Here is a 13,097-nt window from a genome sequence, read left to right as displayed (position 1 = left end):
CTTAACTGAGTTTCCTGTTTATATATTTATACTTTTCCTCATATCTGTTGACTGTTCTCTTTTTCTTATCAATGCTTTTGGTAAACTCTATATATTAACCCTTTATCTGACAGAAATACTGTATTTCCCTGAGACTATTGCTTTTAGCTTAATTTTGCTGATATATTTTTTCTGGGCTTATATACCTTTTAATCTTTAGGGAGTTTTTAAGGTTTGTGGGTTTGTTTTCTTGCTTAAATATTCTTTAAGATATTTAAAAATGTTTTTCTATGTTTTCTTCCAAACTTTTTACTTTTTAATATTTAAACTATTATCTATGTTACATTTCAATTTCTACATAATGTGAGGCGGGACAATATACTTGTATTTTTTCAATTGAATAGCCATTTTTGCTAGCACTGCTTATTAAAGAAACCATCTGCTTCAACAAATGAACTGAAATGCAACAGTTGTCACATATCACATTTCTGCATATAGTAGATATATTTCTGGTTCTCTTCTACTAATCTGTTTACCTATTCCTTTGCTATTATCATTTTTTTATTCTAGTGACTTTGTAGTCAGCTTTAGTATCAAACAAGCCAAGAACCCTATCACTATTTGATTGTTTCATAATTTGGGAAGCCATTTTCTAATATTTACGCATTTTAGTTTTAAACGTGATATTCTATTTTTTTTTTTTTAAAGTGAAGTAGCACTTTGCTAAATGTTTATATTTATTTGAAAATAGAAAACAAATGTTCTGCATCCTGAAACATGGTGTGACTTGAAACTTTATTCAGCTCTTTTTCCCTTAATACAATGTATAGATTTCTCTTTGGAGATACTGATCAGTCTTTTAAAATTTATTCCAAAGTATTTTATAGTTTTGTCAGCATTTTATTGTTTTTCATTTTCAATTCAAACAAATTGTTTTCAGTATAGATAAGACATATGAGTTTTGTAAGGTTATTCTTTATCCAGCTAGCTTATCATCTTCTCTTATTAATCTTAGTAGATTTTTACTAGGGTATATATCCATAATAAGTCAAAGATAAAACAACCAAAGAAAAAATATTTGTAACAATATGACAGATAAAAGATATATTTCTTTAACATACAGAAAACTCTTACAAACCAATAAGAAAAAACAAAAATGTAATCAGAAATCCTATAAAGAGCATAAAAATGTAACCACAAAAGGCAAACACAAAGAAAAACAGAAATAGCTTATAAACATTTCAAACAACACTAAAACTCATGACATTAAAGAAATGCAAATTAAAACTCGAATCAGATTAACAAAAATTAACGCTAGATTAGCAAACATTTTAGTTTGATATCATATAGCTTTTAAATGGCAATAAGACTGAAGTATTCTCATCAGCACTCTTAATGGTAAATTCAATTTAAATTACATTTATGTTCAATAGGTACTACCTATTTGGAGAGAAATTTACCAATATTTATAAAAATGTTAAATTCATGTACCTGCCAATAAGTAAATATACATTATAAATTTCCAAAACAGAATCTTTTGCATAAAGAATAATTAACTAGAAACCTGATGTATCTAAGAACTACCAATAAATCTGCTTAGAGCATAAACATTCCTATAGAGCAGAGGCAAAACACAGATTGAAAACAAAGACAAGAATGAGATTGTGTAATGGAAGAAGAGCAGTATATTCCTTTTTCAGTTCCAAAATGTCTGGGAGGACCTGTAGTGCAGTGCATTATCAGAACAAATACATTTGTACTAGATAGTCACTGAAGCACACAAAGTAACAAGAATGCACAGATATTTCCTTCACTCCTTACAAATGCACCCTTTATGCCTAAAAAAATAGCTACTTCACTCTGAATACTCTCCTCGCTTTCTTTCATGCCCCTTGAGCCTCCTCTACTGCTCCTCCTCGACCCTAGGGCTCCAGGCTCTATCTTAAAGGAGTTACATAAGAGGCTCTGCTGCTGTTCAATGGAAATTCAATGAATCACTAGATGGGATAGGATAGATACTTAAGAGTAGAGCCGTTGTAAAATATAAAATCTTTCTCTTGGCTGCCTTTCACAGCATAAGTCAGCTGCATTATTCTATTAAAAAGTTTGCTCACGCCTGTAATCCCAGCACCTTGCGAGGCCGAGGCGAGCGGATCACGAGGTCAGAAGATCGAGACCACGGTAAAAGCCCGTCTCTACTAAAAATACATAAAATTAGCTGGGCGTGGTGGCGGGCGCCTGTAGTCCCAGCTACTCGGGAGGCTGAGGCAGGAGAATGGCGTGAACCCAGGAGGCGGAGCTTGCAGTAAGCCGAGATCGCGCCACTGCACTCCAGCCTGGGTGACAGATCGAGACTCTGTCTCAAAAAAAAAAAAAGTTTGCATACTTATTCCAAAGGTGTACTCCTTGCATAAGGAAGGAATGAATACAGGGTCTGAAAGGAGAAGCGAAATTAAAGCTTATCTTGCTACATCATACTCTGTGGAATGGAGTAAAATATATTAGAGACCAGGATCTTACTGTAATTTGGCTGTTTTGATGTATTTCAGCTTCTTCTGCTCTTAATTAAAAAAAAAAAAATTCACCTGGGCCCTGGAATGTTCAGTTAGATTCTTCCTATTAGTAACTGAGCCAGGTGTCAGCCTTGGAAAAGCTGGGAATAAAGGTGATCCTGGAATGCTATTCTCACGGCTCGTAGAGCAATGACTTGGCTGCTCTGGGAGCTGGATTACTGCGGACTGCTGAGGAGTTGCCACGATTCCTTCCCATCTGGGAATAGCACTTCAATAGCTGGTAAAGATGCAAAGTCAGGCCAGGACACAGCATAGGACCAAGTTCACCAAAGCTGACCTCCAAGGAAAAACTCCAAGTTCCAACAATTAAGATAATAGTGGAGTAAATTGAAAAGCTATTTCATTTTTTAAACGGGCGCTTTTACACAGATACTGAAGGAGAACAAGATATTTCAAAGCTTGAAGATTAAGTCTGCAGAGACCATGAATGATGGAAAACCTGTGTGGTTTTTTTTTTTTTTTTCACCTCTGTAGATATAAAAATGCATGTACCCTTCAACTCACTAGAGTCATTTGACCTATTTCTGTATATTGTGCTTGACTAGAACCCAACATTCAGTTTCAGAGCCGGCACTTCCATGTAATTAATGAACCAAGCTTTTTTCTCTGAAAACATTTCTTTCAATGCCCTGTCTACACATGCCAGGAACATAACAATTCAGGTTAAGGATATCAAGGATTATTAGATGGAAGAGTTCACAGTCACCATGTCACCACATCAAGCCTTATGGTCTTTGCTTTTTTATCAAACTGTCTTTAGAGTTCTCTTCCCAACTTACTAGTCTGTTCAACTGATAGACACAGCTAATCATTCAAAATTCAGCTAACAATGAAGTCCTTCCTGTTCCCCAGTCCTCACCCACAATAAACTGACAATATTCTTTTTGCTGCCTTCTGTATCCAGGACATTCTCTTATTATGGTATGTATTATTTGAGACTTTTATTTCAGTAGCAACAACTCTGCCAAATGTTAAGGGGTAATTATAGAAATAGAAAATGAATGTAATCACCCTCAGAAAAAAAGACTGGATATGAAAAAATATATTGGATTTTCTTTCTCAGTCTCTCATCTTGGCTCCTTATTCATTTCTGTTTGATTTTCTATCTTTGCAAACCAGTTTTATTATTTTCTCCAGCCACATACTGTCTTATGACTGCCACATAGCTCTTGTGTTTACTTATACGGTCTAGCAATATGCAAGGATTCATTAGCATTCAGAGCTCAACTCATACTGATAGAGAATGGCTGAACCCGCTAGAATTAGTGGGCCACAGGATGAACCAGTAGTAGCTAATAGAGAAGACACACAGCATGAGGGCCCAAACCCTTTGGATACGGAAAGTTGTCAGAAACACAGACAACAACTTAAGCACCCCAAAATTGTTTACTACAATCTGTAATATCATCTTGAACTTATTTACCTAACTAACCCACATAGAAGGGAAATTCCGAGAGAAGGTACCATACCAGATCATTACCTTTTCACTATATAATGCTCAAGCTGTGCCACATAAGGGCCCGATGTTGTTTATCTCTTTTGAATGAAACGTTCATCAACGTGCAGATGGACTGTCATTTTATCAAAGTTTAAGAAACTTAGGTCCAAATTATAACCTTATTTGAAGTATTTGTAGATGAGGCAAAATTATATACAGTAGTGTTCATATGAAAGCATCTTTGTCCATGTTTTAAGCTCTTAAATAGTATAGCAAAGTGATTTTTAAAATAGGCTTTGCATTCAAGCAAACTAGAATTTAAATAGGGACTCTGACACTTTATATAATGTGAGCATAGTTGCTTAAATACTAAACCTCAATTTTGTCTATAAAATAAAAATGATAATAATACTCCATAGGTTTAATATGAAAATTGGTGTATTAGTTTGACAAGTAAGTAAAAAATTCATACTCGACAAAAGCACCTTTTCTAAATTCCATCATAATTTCTTCATTTCTTTTTATCCTTACATAGCTCTAAAAATTAACTTTTCTAACAATGACTATCATTTAGGTGAATTCTTGCTGACATTTAGGGAATGATGTTAATCTAATCAAGAAACTGTTAAAATCTTAGTGTAAAATGGTTTGCTTCTGTAAAGATTTTCCTGGGACTAATTTTTAGACATGGATGTTTTTAATGATCTTACTGCAAACAAAAACCCCTTGAATATTCTTGCTTTTACTTATTCCCATTTAATAAATCTATCACCAATTATAATAAATTGCCATTTGTAAATATTTTCCTACTTCTCTCTGTTGATCATTCAAGCCATATCTCCTTTAATTCATGTCATTAAAAAAAACCCTCTTTCAAAATTATTTTTCTAAATGCTACAGAATTGTATTTTTGCCTTAGAAAATGGAACTGAGAAAGGAGTTTACTCTAAATTCCAGAAAAATTAAAGAAAATAAGAATTCTAAATTGCTAGAAGATAAATATTTATCTAATTTTTAAAATAACTTTCTTAGCTTTGAAAAAAATTATTGAAAGAAATAATATAAAAATGTGTAACACTTAGACATAAAGACAAAATTATTTATTGAGAAAATTTCTTTCTAGGTAATACATCACACAGCTATTTAGTGCATACTAAATTAAAATGTAAGCAAAAACATTTAAATCCCAAAAGTTGATTTGATTAAAAAAATCTTAAAGCAGTAATTACTGAAAGAAAACATAACATCAGTGAGTCTATGTATAAAAATATATATATTTGAACTTATTTCTCCTACCTAACTGAAATTTTTTATACTTTGATCAACATCAGCCAAATCACCCTGGACCCAAGTAACCAACCACCTTGTACTCTCTAGTTCTATGACATCAGCTTTTTTAGTTCACATATGAGTGAGATCATGCAGTATTTGTCTTTCTACTGTACAACATGCAAACTACAGTTAATAATATACTGTATTCTAGAAAAATTATAGGAGAGTTAAGTTTCCTCACCACAAAAATAACTATTAGTGGTAATACATATGATAATTAGCTGGATTTAGTCATTCCACAATGTATATATATGTTATAGCATTATGTTGAACACATAAGTACATATAATTTTATCTGTCAATTTAAGTAAAATAAAATTATAATATATATTTAAAACAAAACTCGTAACAAAGTTAGGAGTGAAAATGGCATAAAAATTTAGAAAGTAATCTACAACATGTTATGAAAATGGCTACAACTTCTCATCAATGTCTTTGTCAATTAGGACTGCTATAACAAAAATGACATAAACTGGGTGGCTTAAACAACAGAAATTTATTTCTCACAGTTCTGGAGACTGGAAAGTCCAAAGTCAAGGTGACAGCCATTGTGGTTTCTGGTGAGGGTCCTCTTCCTGGTTATGTTTTCACACAGCAGAGAGAGAGCAGGGGCGGAGGGGAGGGCAGGCAGGCAGAGTCTCTTGTGTCTCTTAGAAGGTCACTAATTCCATCATGAGGGCTTTATCCTCATGACCACTTCCCAAAAGCCCTATCTCCAAATATCATCACACTAGGAATTAGTGTTTCAACATATAAATTTTGGGGAGAAACAAACATTCAATCAATAGCCATCTAATATTTACATTTATTGATATCCTAAATATACCATCCAAAAGTAAAAACAAGCCACATGCACAGAAACATTTAATGATACTACAATATGTGGATAATATGCAGTAATAGTATTGTATACTATTATATGCAGTAGTGTATAATACAAAGAGCCAGACTAACAATAGATTTTTCCTTAATAAAAATCATAAAACATGAAGCTATTAAAGTTACAAGTATAAAAATTACTTAGCAAAGTGAAAAATGTATATAACTGAAAAAAAAGATACGACAAGTTATACAGTATGATTATGTCTATATTGAAATTACGTGTGACCACAGATAAGACCTAGATAAAAATATGGGGAATCTAAACATTTATTAGAAAAGCATAACCATAAGTTAATTCTTTTAATTGACGCATGGGTTTACATTCTTGGTTATTTTGTTTTTTTCAAAGTAAAGAAAAGGATGGACTTTAATCTTTATTTACAGGATGCCAAGAGATATGAAATTCCACATAGAAATACGAAACCCATTCAGAGGACAAGCTTTATACAGTATATGCAGGTTGGAACTGCTCAAGTATAGTTTCAGTGTAAAAAATGCTACAATAACAAACCACATTTAAAAATAGTTCTTAGCAGAGAAACAGCAACACAAACTTATACCAAACATAGGACACAACAACTGTATACCTCAGCTTACATGATCTAAATGTTAAAGGTCCCAAGAGTCTCATTCTGAACATGGGAGGTATAGCTTTCAGAGGTAGTGTCTGGCACATTTTGATCTTCCTCTTCCTCTACAGAGAAATACTTCCCAATTCAGCTTAATGAAGCCTTATATACAAACTGATTTGCATGGTTTTGTAGAGCTTCAATTTTGTCTAAGCCTCCACATTCTTCAATCATTATACTAAGTTTCTCAGTTTCACCTAGTTTCTCAACAGCCTGAAAGATATTTGAAATGGCATCCAGAGTAACCAGAATAATCTTGGTATCTTTCACAGTTAAGGGGTTCATCAATGGTTCTATTATGCCACAATGAACAAGGTATACAATCTGTTCAATTATTCCACCACTTGTTGAGTTGATCACAGCCAATACGGCTTCCTTTTGTATCTTAAAATCTGCCTTAGAGAGAACACTGACGAATCTATGATTCACGGCTTGCTGTATCTGGTCCTGAAGGCCAGCTATGATGGTTGACATAGTCTATGTAGCTTCCTTCTGATTGTTAGTTTCAGGCTGGGAAAGATGGTGAGTGCTCCTGCATCAATAACAAACTGAGTCTGTCCATCTGTACCAGTGACAATATTCCCTACGGCTCTTAGTGCAGGAGTCACAGTTGGCAATTCAGAAACTCCTAGAAGCTTCACGAGTTGGGTCACCACTTCTGTTTTCACGACCATGTCAATCCATTCATTCAGACCATCAGTAAGGTAGGAAACAGCCCAGCGTGTATCTACTAATACTTCTGGATTATTGTGATGAAGGAGCCAAACTAAAGTAGGAAGAATTTTCTCAACAGCACCTATGGGGCTGCAGGATTCTTGTTGCAACAAAGGTTTGTAAGTGTCTGGGTGAGATTACGTAAGTAACCACATGCTAAAGATGACGTATCAGGAACTGCAAGAAGAGCCAATAGTGGGTCAACTGCAATGCTTCATTTCTGTACTGTCTTTACCCTTGTTCTTGAATGAATCTGTTCAGTTGGGCAGCTGGTGAATTAGCATTCTTGTTGGTGAACATGGTTATGAGACAAAGGAAGAAAGCTGCTCAGTGGACCCAGGCTTCCACGAAGGTGATGCAGGGCTCACTGGCTGTAGGGCAACTGCGCTCAAAACGTCCACCTCGGCTCAGCCCGAAGACTGTGTGTCTTCGTTATACATTGTGCAATGATAAATTTTTTAATGAAATAATAGCTAAACTTAAAGGTTCTTGCTTGGTAGGTTTCTCCAAGTTCAATAAGACAGTGTGTGTGGCTAGGGTTGCCAGATTTAACTAATAAAAACACAGAACTCCCAGATAAATTTGAATGTTGGTTGAACAATGAATGCTTTTTTACCATAAATATTTCCCATTCAATATCTGGCACATAATTTTACTACAAAAGCATTCATTGTCTGAAATTCAAATCAGGATGGGTGTTGTGCAGTTTATCTGACAATCACGCTTGTGCCATTTAGGACCTCATACCTACTCCAAACATTCACCATTCATATTAAATAGTTATGTCCCAGTATGCATGGGATGAAGGTGGTGGGTAGATTTAACACTCATTGGAAGAAGCAACCTTGGCTTTTACCAAACAAAAGTATGTTCAACTTTTTATTGTCATAATACGTATTTTATGAAATCCTGATTTGATCCATGAGGGCCAGAAATGAAAACATTCTGAAACAAAATTAAGATAAGAATAAAGAATGAAACGATGAAAACTGAGATCATGGTAGATAACAGGAACTAACATTTTCTCAAGTATTCAAGCCCAGGTCAACTGCGTGAAACTAGTCTACAGCATACATCCTGAGAAAGCCCCAGTAACAGGTCCTTGTATTGTACACTTTATATTTTCAAAAGGCCCAACTAAATAAAACATTTGGAGAAGATCCAGAATGGTCCAGGAACTACTGTCACTGAAGGACCTAGGATTTTTGCCAGATTGTTCACTTTCGTCAATGAGTGTTCATGGTCATCTATGGATAAAGAATGTTGCCTAAAGGGCAGTACATAGCTGCTTCCAGATTGTAGATTAGCTAATAAAATGCTTCATTGAAATTTTATATCCATTTTCTTCATAATAAATTGCAATTCACGGCATCTTTAGTCACAGGTGTGAATGGCCTAGGCAAATAGGTCAGATGCAGCAAGAATCCTAAAGCTATAGTCAGCCTGTGGTATTGAAGACCTAGAAAGAATACTGGAGCTTAGTGAATAAACAAAGAGTGAAGGAAGGTGAGTGAAGGAAGGTGAGTGAAGAGAGGTAGACAGGGACTAAAATCCCAGAAAAGTGTTGGGTACTCAGAGAACTGCAATGGGTAGCCCATGCGGAAATACAGAGGAAGGACTAATATAATCTGGTTTGGGGCAGGTGACTTTATTTTTATTAATTAGAAGTGGCTTGAATAGACCCCTCATTCCTATGTGGGTCTATTATGATCCTATGCATGTTCCTATGCATGATCATTGCCATATATAGGGGCTACGGATCAACTTTTGTAAAAATGGAGTCAACAGCTTTTTGGCAGATGTCCTTCAACATTCAACTGGCTTGTATGTAATCACCTTGTACAGTATTTTAACCCAATCTGTTAAGTAGGCCAACATTTTTGCAAACAATATATTGCTGAACCCAAACTAAGATAATTTAACTACTTAACTACTGCAATAGTCTCTTAATTTAACTGGTATTCCTATTTTTTCTTTTGCTTTCCTGCCATCCAGTTAACACCCAGGACTCAGCATAACATTTAGAGTACAAATCAATCAGAACATATAATGTCCCTGCTTAAACTTTCCAAGGGTACTTCTGGACTTCTGATCAGGATGTGAACTGGCAAGAACATGGCTCCCACTGCAAATTCACAGTTTTGAATCTATGAAGAGTAGAAAGAAAGTAATTTCTATTACTAGCCTTAAAACTTATTTAGCTCAGTTCTATGTCTTACATAAAATGTCCAGCTTCCAACCACAAAAAAAATGAGGCCCATAAAAAGGCAATATGGAACAACACATTGCCAAAGACAAAGCAATCAACAGAACCACACTCAGATATGACATGGATGTTGAAGTTATCTGACAGAAATTTTAAATAATTATGACTAATTTGTTCATGGCTACAAAATGTTTTTTTGAATTCAAGATCAGATGGGAAATCCCAGAGAATGAAATAGAAGGGGCTGGGGCAGTGGCTCATGCTTGCAATCCCAGCACTTTGGGAGGCTGAGGCGGGCAGATCACGAGGTCAGGAGTTCGAGACCAGCCTGGCCAACACAGTGAACCCCCATCTCTACTAAAAATACAAAAAAGAAAAAAAATTAGCTGGGCATGGTGGCAGGCACCTGTAATCCCAGCTACTCGGGAGGCTGAGGCAGGAGAATCACTTGAACCCAGGAGGTGGAGGTTGCAATAAGCCAAGATCATGCCACTGCACTCCAGCCTAGGATGCAGAGCTAGAATCTGTCTCAAAAAAAAAAAAAAAATGGAAATAAGGAAGGAAAGAAGGAAGGGAGGGAGGGAGGGGTAGTAGAAATGCTGGAAATGAAACAGTAATTAAAATGAAGATTTTGTACACATGACACAGCTGAGAATAAAATTGGTAACCTGAAGATAAATCAATAGAAATCACATTTCTTTAAAAGGATGTTTAAAAACTCTCAAAACTCAACAATAAGAAAGCAACAAACCTGATAAAAATGAGTAAAGAGTTGAACCTTCACCAAAGGAGATATACAGATGGCAAATAAGCATATAAAAAGATGCTTAATGTCATTAATGCAAATTAAAACTACAATTAGACACAACCAGACATTTTTTAAATTTATTTTGTTAGAAACCAGCTTTAATTGTATCATTTTAAACTTGTGACATTTTAAAATTGTACAAGTATTTTGACATCTGCCTCCCACGTTTAGTGTCTTAAAATGACGGCAAAATACCCACCAATCTCAGGATTGATGGGTTTAATGAGTTTAACCCTCAGTTCCTATTTACAGCACCCAATATTCCTTTGAAATATGAAACAGACCTGGCAGTGGCCAACAGTGAATTTCTGCCCCCAACACCAACAGAGTTGAAAAGTTCAGGTTCTCTGAGTGTTATGTTGCAGTGGCACTTGTCCAAAAGTGGTACCTTCCCATACTTGGGGGACTCCAAATGTACCAGTGAAAATAACATTTTCCTCTTCAAGGGAAAGAAAGAAAATCACTTCAAAGCCCAGCAGATCTGTCTGTGAGGTCTTTCCTTCTGTCCCATCTCTTCAGGCTTTTTTATTTTTTATTTTTATTGTTTTTTGCAGTAGAGCAAGAGAGACCGATAGCTAACCTGAGTTACAAAAAACAAGATGGTGATGGCCATAAAGGGAGTGACCAGGAGCAACTGGAACACTCCTTTACCTCCCACATCAAATGTATGTGCTTCACAGAAACACAGACACACACACACACACACACACACACACACACACAAAACAAATCTACAAAGTACAACAGCTAGAATTATAAAATTCATTCATCCAAGGGTGGTAGATGGCATGAAGGAAAGGTGGGGGGTGGGGAGTAAATGGCACAGTGAAAAAAACAAAGTATTCAAATCAGTCCAGGCACAGGGACTGGCAAATGCTAGAAAATAGCTGCAGAAAAACCTGTGTTCCTTTCAGACTCGTGATGGTGTTAAAAATCCACACACTGACGTCAGGAAGATTCTGCCTTATGTGCACCAGAGAAAAAAATTCTGATTCCTCAGAAAGAAGGGAATACACAGAAGAAACTTGACAGAGTGGGTTCTGCCTTCCCTGGCAGGGGGAAGTGAACACAGCCTCCCTCCTACCTCACCCATGCCCTTTGCATGGCAGTAGCCTTCAGTTTGGCAGGAGATGGATGCAGTGAAGGGAACTTCCCTAAAGAGGTTAAGCTGCTCAGGGCAGACTGCAGGTAGACCGTCCTGTAAGAGTCTAGTGCTTAGGAAGACCACCAAGGGCAAGAGGCACAACTGGAAGAGGTATGCTGTGCCAGGGGTCTTTGCTTCGTCGGCGCTGATAAAGAACAAGGATAGAGGAATAAAGGAACAAGGATAGAGAAGAGGCAGCCACTGATAATATGGCTGCACTGGTAATGAAGACTGCATTGCCATGAGAAAAGCCAAGGGCAAACCAAACCCAAAGTAGTACGACCAATTCCTTTCTATGTTAGACAACTGCTGGTACACTTCATTTCTTTATTGAACCAACAATATTTGAAGCAGCACAGTGAGTAGAGAAGAGACATATGCAGGAGACTAACCAGCTGAACAAGATGGATGGGAAAGAGACTCACAAACACTCCTTGATTGAGGAAAAGAGCCTGCAGCAAAAGGTTGGAGAGCATGTCAGCAATTATTTTGCAGACACCAGGGAATGGGTGAGGCTTCCTCACTGGTTTCTCAAATGCCAGGTCAGCTATATCTTGAAACCAAATGGCATTCACAACTTTGCTAGGCACAAACAAGGGGAGCACACAATGAGCACTGGAGATTGACATAAGGAAGAAATCTAGCCATGACTGAGCATCTCCATGTCGTGATAGATCACCAATAATTCAGGGTATCACTGACCAAAGCAGAAGAATAAACACTCAGTAAAACAGGGGAGACTGGACCAGAACACTCCACCATTCCAAGTGCAACACTGAAAATTCTACTAACAATACATGGCCCACTCTCTCACTCTTACTCTATATTCTTGGCTCCTCTGTGCCAGGACACTACTTGCCTTTCTTCAATGCTGCTCCTCTCCCTTTTGCTGGATTCAAGCATGCAGCTTGGAGACTGTAAAAATACCCCCAGATGGAATCTTTGATTCCCCTGCCAAGGTCCTGGAGAAAGGTTTTAAAACTGTCAGGCATCTCTGCACCACCCAAACTACCAACTACACAGAGGAGACAGAGTGCCCCAAAATCTCGCATTATGAATGACCCACAGCTCCACTGCCATAGCTCTGGCCAGGCCCCTCACCCGTGGCAGACCTGATCGGCTCCTCAGCACACAGCCGCCCCCTCTCCACTGGGCTGCTCCCAGGGCAGGGGCCACATAGGGCTGCTGCCAGGCATTTTTTAAATAGCTAAAAAGAAAATTTAAAAATTAGCAACATCATGTTGCTTAGAAGGATATAGAGCAACTGGAAATCTCACACATTGCTGGTAGAAATGCAAAATGTTACAGCATCCTTGGAGAATAGTTTGGCAGTTTTTAATAAAGTTAGACGTATGCCTATGATACATCCCAACAATCTTACTTTCAGATAAT

The 13,097-nt window shown here is 36.8% G+C and overlaps 2 pseudogenes; both read right to left on the bottom strand.

Annotated features, from left to right (window-relative positions):
* Positions 1–6,806: 6,806 nt before the first annotated feature.
* LOC129041653 (importin subunit alpha-1-like) lies at positions 6,807–11,654 on the bottom strand (annotated as a pseudogene).
* A 122-nt stretch (positions 11,655–11,776) lies between these two features.
* On the bottom strand, positions 11,777–12,697 carry LOC129041270 (etoposide-induced protein 2.4 homolog; annotated as a pseudogene).
* Positions 12,698–13,097: the final 400 nt, after the last annotated feature.

Source organism: Pongo pygmaeus, chromosome 6, assembly GCF_028885625.2.
Source record: "Pongo pygmaeus isolate AG05252 chromosome 6, NHGRI_mPonPyg2-v2.0_pri, whole genome shotgun sequence".
Lineage (NCBI taxonomy): Eukaryota > Metazoa > Chordata > Mammalia > Primates > Hominidae > Pongo > Pongo pygmaeus.
Note: the sequence above shows the minus strand (reverse complement) of the source record. Positions and strands in the feature narration are given on the sequence as shown.